Source organism: Sturnira hondurensis, unplaced genomic scaffold (assembly GCF_014824575.4).
Source record: "Sturnira hondurensis isolate 20B ecotype Veracruz unplaced genomic scaffold, ASM1482457v3 Scaffold0022464, whole genome shotgun sequence".
NCBI lineage: Eukaryota > Metazoa > Chordata > Mammalia > Chiroptera > Phyllostomidae > Sturnira > Sturnira hondurensis.
In genome coordinates this window covers 2,326,097-2,334,029 of record NW_028095095.1, presented here as the reverse complement: position 1 = coordinate 2,334,029, position 7,933 = coordinate 2,326,097, and positions in this window count along the sequence as shown.

Here is a 7,933-nt window from a genome sequence, read left to right as displayed (position 1 = left end):
AGGCCAGGTTCCCGGTAGGGGGTATGCGAGAGGCAACCACACATTGATGTCTTCTCCCTCCCTTCCTCTCTTTCTCCCTCCTTCCCCTCTCTCTAAAAATAAAATCTATTTCTATAGAAAGAGATTTTTTTAAAGATTTTATTTATTTATTTTTAGAGAGAGCAGAAGGGAGTTCAATTCCCAGTCATGTGCCCTGACTTTCAACACATTGGTCGGCCTGTTTTTGAACTCTTTCTCCCAATGTTGCATTTGGGAGATCCAGCCATGCTGTCCTATGTGTGCTGACTGCAGGGACGTTCTGCAAAACAACTAGCTCTGACCTTCTGAGAATGTCAATGTCATGAGAGGGGCTAGAAGACTCAAGAGCTGCTCTAGACTAACATGATCTGAAAACACACGGCCACCACATACAATACGTGAGCCTTCATGGGCTCCTGTATTGGGAAGAAAAGGCAATCCTCAATGACATTGTTGGGAGAATTGAGACCTACTGGGTGGGGCCAAAGTAGGGTTACATTGTGAGTATGCAAAACAGAGTTGATTCTTTTATTATGTATTAGTTATTGTCTTATTTTCCATATGAACAACTATAAACCTACTATGTAGAATATAGATTGTGTAATAGATCAGCGATCTTCCACTGGTGTGCTGCAAGAATGTTTAAAACTTGCAGTACCTGACTACTTAGTCAGGGGCACTGACCTCTTTTCCCTTAGATTGTCAAATAGAAAAATGACAACAGTCAACACAACAAGACCGCGTGGTATGGATGCCCTGTCTGGAACCATAGATATATAGTTCATATGATAGAGTTGCATCTTTTTAAAAAATGTGTTTATTGATTTTAAAGAGAAAAGATGGAAGAGAGAGAAACATCGATTGGTTGCTTCCCATTGGTATGTGCCCTGACCGGGAACTGAACCCTCAACCTTTTGGTGCCCAGGACTGTGCTCCACTTGGTCACGTGGACCATGAGCCACACTAGCTGGGGCGATAGAGATGCACCTTTCTGATCGTGGCACATAAGGTTGCATCTGATTGGTTAATTCTTGGTTCCAGAAATCTTTATATATCAGTATAGGCACTTGATTTTTGTTGTTGTTCATTTTTTTCTTTTTATTAGCACTTGAGTTTTTGGGAAAGTCATTTTGAAACAAAAAGGGTAGGCAGTCAAAATTATATATTTTTTGTAAGTCAATCAAAATGATATATTTTTATCATTTCAGCAAAAATATAGTATTTTTTCGGTGAGCCATAGAATTTCAGTAGTTAGTTTATGTGTGCCGTGTAATGAAAGAAGTTGAAGATCACTGTGGTAGATGGTCAGATTGTACCGCTGATAAACTTCCTGAGTGTGTTGCGGTTGGGCAGGAGAATGCAGCTGTTCTTAGAAAATGCATGTTGACTCTCTGTGGGTCCCTGGATGTCTTCAACTGACTTTCTAATGAATAAGAAAGTTCCTGGCTTTTTGAATGTCCGTAGCAGTTCTAGAATCAGCGTGCGAGTATCCACAAAACATTCGTGTGGTTGAGATGACACTGACGTCTGTAAAGGTGGGACGAGAATGGATATTGTTCTCTAAAATGAGGGACTATACTCAGTGTCTCATTCTATAACTTAGCACATTCCACCGTTTTGTAGTCTTTAATTTTTCTCATTGATTTTTAAGTTTCTGTAGAGAGATGTTTTACACCTTTGATTATTTTTTAAAGAAAAATTATTTCTTTATCTTTAGAGGGGAAGAGGAGGAGAGAGGGAGAGAAATATCAATGTATGGTTGCCTCTCGTGTGTTCCCCACTGGGAACTGGTCTGCAACCCAGGCATGTGCCCTGACTGGGAATCGAACCGTGATCGTGTGGTTCACAGACCCACACTCAATCCACTGAGCTATGCCAGCCAGGGCCACCTTTGATTATTCTTATTCCTCAGTAGTTGATGTTTTATTTTCGTTGTTATAGAATTGTTTGAAAATTTTCTACCTTTTTTTGTGTCTGTCATTCCTTTCTGTATTTCCATCTGTTTTGATTTGAGTCCCTTTTCTTCTGCCTAAAAAACTCCCCTTTTATTTTCTTTAGTGAGGGTGTGCCGCTAACAAACCATTTGTTCTCTGTTTGTCTGCAAGTGTCTTTATTTTCTTCTCATGTGGGAGGAATGCTTTTGGGGGCGCACCATTCTAAGTTGGCTCTCGTTTTCCTTCAGTGCATTAAGGTGCCATTCTGCTGTCTGTTGGTTTCCACCTTTTTCTGTTGGGGAGTTAGCAGTCTCCTTTTGTGTTCCTTTGAAATGAATATGTCTCTTTATCTGGTTGTTTGTGATCTTTTCTTCTGGTTTTAAGTTATTTCACTAATGAGCTTAGGCATGGTTTCCTCTTGGTATATAATAATTGGAATTAGTATGCTGGTAGCTGTGGCTTGTCTCATTTCGTTAGTTTTGAAGAATTATAGGCCATTATCCTTTTAAGTGTTGCTCTCGCCTCTTTCTCCTCTCCGTCTGGGCTTCCAGTTACATGTGTGTTAGACCATCTCACTGTGCCTTACACTCTCCTTTAGGTTCCCTGCATTTCCCATTTTTTGTCTTTCTGTGCATCATTATGGATATTTTCCTCTGCCTTTTCTCCCCGTTTACTAATTCTTGCTGTGTCTACTCTGTTGTTAAACCTATCCGTGGAGTTCTTTATATTGTAGAATTGTGGTTTGATTCTTTTTTTTAATTGCATCTAGTTCTCTACCAAAGTGACCCATCTTGTCCTTCATTAATTATCTGTAAACTTATCAATCCCAGTTAGTTTAAATCTGTGTCTAGTAACTTCACTCTCCGGCCCTGCTGTGAATTTGCATATATTACCTGTACTTCTCTTGATTTCGGGCAGTTTTATCTTTTTGCATGCTTGGTTGTTTTTGAGTTATAGGCTCTCTATTTGATTTTTCTTCTTTTTTAATATTTTTTATTTATTTATCTATAGAGGGGAAGGGAAGGAGAGAAGGAGAGAAATACCAATGTATGGTTGCCTCTCATGAGTCCCCTGCTGGGAACTGGCCCGAAACCCAGGCATGTGCCCTGACTGGGAATTGAACCGCGACTGTGTGGTTCGCAGGCCCACGCTCAATCCACTGAGCTACACCAGCAAGGGCTGATTTTTCTTCTTTATCCTCATTGAGGACATTTTTTTCCACTGCTTCTAGAGAGAGGAAGGGGGGGAGCAACATTCCTTGGCTGCCTCTCTACAAGCCGGGACAAACCTGGCCTGGGGATCTTTCGGACCCACACCAGGCACATGTCGTGACCTGAATAAAACCTGCAACCTTTTGGTTACAGGACGACACTCCAACCCGCTGAACCACACCAGCCAAGGCCAGACCCTCTGGGCCTCTATTGGAAAACCTGTGAAGATATTCCGAGGCTCTGTAAGGTGTTTTTCTCTGCCAGAGAAGGTTTTCTTTTCCCTCCAGCAGGCGGGCGGGCAGTGCAGCCACGGAGCTCAGTCTGGGAATGGTGTCATTCTCACTCAGACGTCAGCATTTACAAAGATGGTTCAGCCCTGCCAGGGTCCAACCTGAAGGTCTGGCGTGTTTGTCAGGGACTATCTTTCTGGCAGCTGTGACGCCAATTATTTGTCCCCTCGCCGTGACTCACCTGGACTTTTGTCCTTACCTCTCGGCATCTGCCTCCCTGCCCTTAAAGCAACCGTCCAGGGATTCCCCGAGTGATCTTCCCAGATGCCTCTTTCTTCTGTACTCCCTGCTCGGAACCTGTCGGTCACTCTCCACTTCCTAAGCTAGTGGTTTTCAAAGTGCGCTCTGTGGAAATTCTTCGTGACCGGCCAGGGGAGAGGCGGAAGAGGTCACGCGCTGAGGGTATTGCGAAACTCCCCTGCCCCTGGGTCCTGCCCCAACAGAGCACTTACTCCTGGATCTGATCTCCACGTTGTACTTCTCCGGGTTTTGTGTGAAGAAAGGGGTTCAGAGCTAAAAGTACTTTAACAGTCCTTGACTTATAAATAGAATCTAAATAACACGCGTGACATGCAGGGGTATTTATCATATGATCTCAGTCTCATCACCACACCTGAGATGTTCTGATTTCCATCTGGAAAGTTCCTCGCCCCACCTCGTCTGCCTGGTGAACTCCTACTGACCCTTCTACGACTCAGTTCAAGTTGGGTGCTTTGAGAGTCCCCGCCCCGGCTTCCAGGCCAGACCTTGAGCTCCTCCTTCCCTCCGCTGAGTGTCGTCCTCACGTGCATCCCCTCTGGGCTGTGGGCCCACACAGCCTCCTCACGGACACTGAGCTCCTGGAAGCAGCGGCGACATCTCTGACCACTGTGTTAACCCTGAGCAGTTTGAATCAGTGAGTATCCAAGCTTGTTTTCCTAGGACGGTTATAATTTCAGACACTCTCTTTTATTCAGATGTGTCTATAAATGGCCCCATTCATTTTTCTCTATTTGGGGTCCAAATTACATCCCCCAGACTGTCTCTTAGCACCAATAAGTGTTATAGAAACCTTTATTATACTAAAAACGCTGAGGTTTTTTGTTTAGAAAATGTGGTCACCCTGACTGTGATCTGGTAGGTACTCAGTACGGACTTCTTGACTGATTTCTCCTGAGTTTTTGTCCCTGGCCAAGCTAGAAGGGACTCAGTGTCCCTATGAAATATTCTAGTTTCACCTGGCTGGACTTCGAAGTGACTGGCTTCCCCGCTGAAAGCCACGGGCAGTGATGTATTCATCCCAAGTTCATCAAAGATCGACGACTCAGGGGTCAGCCTCATAAAGCTCAAAATAGCAGTTGGAGTCAGTAATGAGCTCATTTCTACTCTAATTAATAATGGCATTGCTGGGCGGGCCCTGTTCTGCCCAGGAAGTGCTCCTGCATGTACGTGGAGAGAAATCTATTTCTTGTAACCAAAACCCTACTGTCAAAAGCTGTGGAAAACTCAGTACTGGGCAAATTCAATAACTTCAGTTATTGAATTAAAGAAAAATCTAAAAACAAACTCTGATGCTTGTTTCCTGTGTCTGGAAGTTTCCATCTTCGGAGTTTGCTGGAAGTAAGAGCCACCTTTGATTCTGTACCCCTCATCTGTACTTGCTCATGGTGACCCCAGTTCTGCCCTGGGAAGCCTGGGCCTGGAGCCTTCCCCTCTGCTGGGGGAACCTTGATGCCCTGGGGGTCAGTCCTTCATTCCTGAGACTCAAGCCCAGGGGAGGAGGTTCAGGGGCCCAGGGACGGGTCACTCTCTGAACTGTTGTCAGTCATTGACACCCTCAGCATAGGCAAGTTTTGACATCAGCATAGCAGAAGAACTGGTTCTGGAATGCCTGACGGGCAATCATGGATGCCAGGGCTCTGACAGTTCCTCTTCACATTTGCCACAGGGCCACCTAGTCCCTGGCTCTCCAAGCCCCATCAGGAGCGCCCCTCCAGGTTGGCCGAGGGTGATGTCATCACAGTGTTTCTGGGACTGAGGCATGGAAGGGAGGGAGGGAACAAGAGAGGGGTCTGACCACAAGTGCTGGTCAGACCGATCCCCAGGGTTCCAGTTCACCAGCCTGCTCCCCAGGCCCTTCTGGGTGAGCTGCAGACCCTCATGACCAGCCATCTCAGGAGGGTGAGGGAAGTGGAGGGCAGTGGTAACAGACCAGAGGAGAGAGATGAATTCTTGCGACCACAGTTCTTGCCATTGCATATCGCCGTCGGCTAAGATTTGTGCTGAGTAAATACTTTACGTTCTGTAAACCTACCCTGTATTAGGTACCATAGAGAGAGAAGAAAAATAAGGTACAACCCCTGTTCTCAAGAAACTCACAAGCTATGAGATGAGTTAGGAGAGTATTCCTCTGTGTTAACATTTTTTTAAAGCGCCAAGTGAATGGTCCCAATACAAAAAGGTAGGAGCTTGGCCAAGGCGGAGTTGGCTGCAGGCCTGATTGGGATGGTGGGTTGGAAGGGGGGTGGGGCTCAGTGGAGGTTAGGGCATGAGCCCATCTGGAAACAATCCCCCTCCTCCCAAGGTTGGTAGGAGGAGGGGAAAGAATATGAGGAAAGGCACGGGAGTGGGAATTCTCATGTCTGCGTAGGACACGGACTGGGCCACAAAATTGGGAGTGGTGGAAAGACCGTGGAGGTGTTGAATATCAGCACAAGGGGGCGGGGGCGGTCTCTGCTCTTTTTACGAACAGAGGCTGGAAGGCCAGCTACCAGGGGTGCTTTGTATTGGGTCCTTGCCTTAGGTGGAAGGTTGGGGGAGTCATTATTTCCCAGACTTGGCTGAGCATCAGAGCCCCACCCCCAGCCCTACCCTAACCCAACCAGAAGCTTGTTAAAAATAGACCTTTTTCATTTTTATTTTTATTTTTTTGTTTTTTTAAGATTTTATTTACTTATTTATCTTTAGAGGGGAAGGAGAGAGGGAGAGAAACATCAATGTATGGTTGCCTTTTGTGCGTCCCCTGCTGGGAGTTGGCCTGCAGGGAACCCGCCTGCAACCCAGGCATGTGCCCTGACTGGGAATCGAACCGCGATCCTCTGGTTCGCAGGCCCGCGCTCATTTTTATTTTTAACAGTTTTATTGTTTCTCAGATACCAAGTCAAGCTACTGGTGCTCTTTATTTATTTATTTTTAAAGATTTTGTTTATTATTTTTAGAGGAGGGGAGGGAGGAAGAGAGGGAGAGAAACATCAATCGCTTGCCTCACGGAGACTCCCTGACCAGGGATGATCCCATAATCCAGACTTGTGCCCTGACTGGGAATTGAACCAGCGACCTTTTGCTTTGTGCCACGACACCCAACCGAGAGCCACACCAGCCATGGGAAAAAATAGACCTTCTGTTAAGAAAGCTTTTCCCACAATACTCAGGGCCCATCCTTATTTTGATTCAGTCGTTCTGGGATGGGATCCAGAAATTCATATCCTTCACAAGCTTCCCCAGAGACTCTGATGGAGCCAATCCGAGAAGCTGCTAGGATAGGTCATTTCTACCCCCAAACGGCCCTGGCTTATATCAAAAGCTGAATTTTGACAAAATCACATCCCTGAAAACTAGCTCTTCTCTCTGATCACTTTATTTCTGTCGCAGGTGCCCGCTCCTTTTGGTTAGACTCAGCACCTTCATGCTGTCTTGCAGGGTTTTTTTTTCCCCTGTGAAATGCGCATGCAGGTGGCTACCCCCTCTTATCGCATATTCTTGACAGTGCCCTCAAATCTGCCCCTTCCTTTCTGTTTCCGCTTCTGCTACCTTTGCTCCGACCTCGTCTCACCTCCTGCTTTGACTGCTGCAGTAGTATGCTTTTGACTAATCTCTCATCTCTCCTGCACTCGCCTTCAGCATCCCTGTCAATCCCTCTCTGGCAGCTGAGGGCATCAGAAAACAGCTGGGCCCATATCACTGAGGGAAAACACCCCCCCCACACACACACAAATGCAGGGAACAGACCTCCCAAAATAGTTTGTCTAAAGTGATACCTCCACCACGACTCCTGGGGAGACTGCACTTTTCCATACAAACAATGCATCCGGGGTGACCCCTCTACTAGAGGTTCTGCCCAGGCTAACGAAGAGAGGACGAGGGCACGTTAAGATCCCGCTGATAGACCCCAAGCCCCGCAGAAGTCTGGGGCACGTGGTGCAGGTTCCACTTCAGGACGGATTCCCACGGAGAGGAAACGGAAAGGAAATGCATCCTTGTGACCACAGGGGGGCCCCCTTCAAAGGCCCCTTCCGTCCTCCGACCCCGGGTCACCTTAAGAGTTTTTCCAGTTTTATTTTTTTCTCTCCGTCTTGTTTAGAAATACTATTCTTGGTATTACAAACTACTATAAAATATTATTGTTGTTATTTTGGGAGAAAATGTGTAAAACTGGCTTGCGGGCTCACGGTTAAAGGAGACTCCTTGACTACATACTTCCACACTTGTCATTTTAATACGT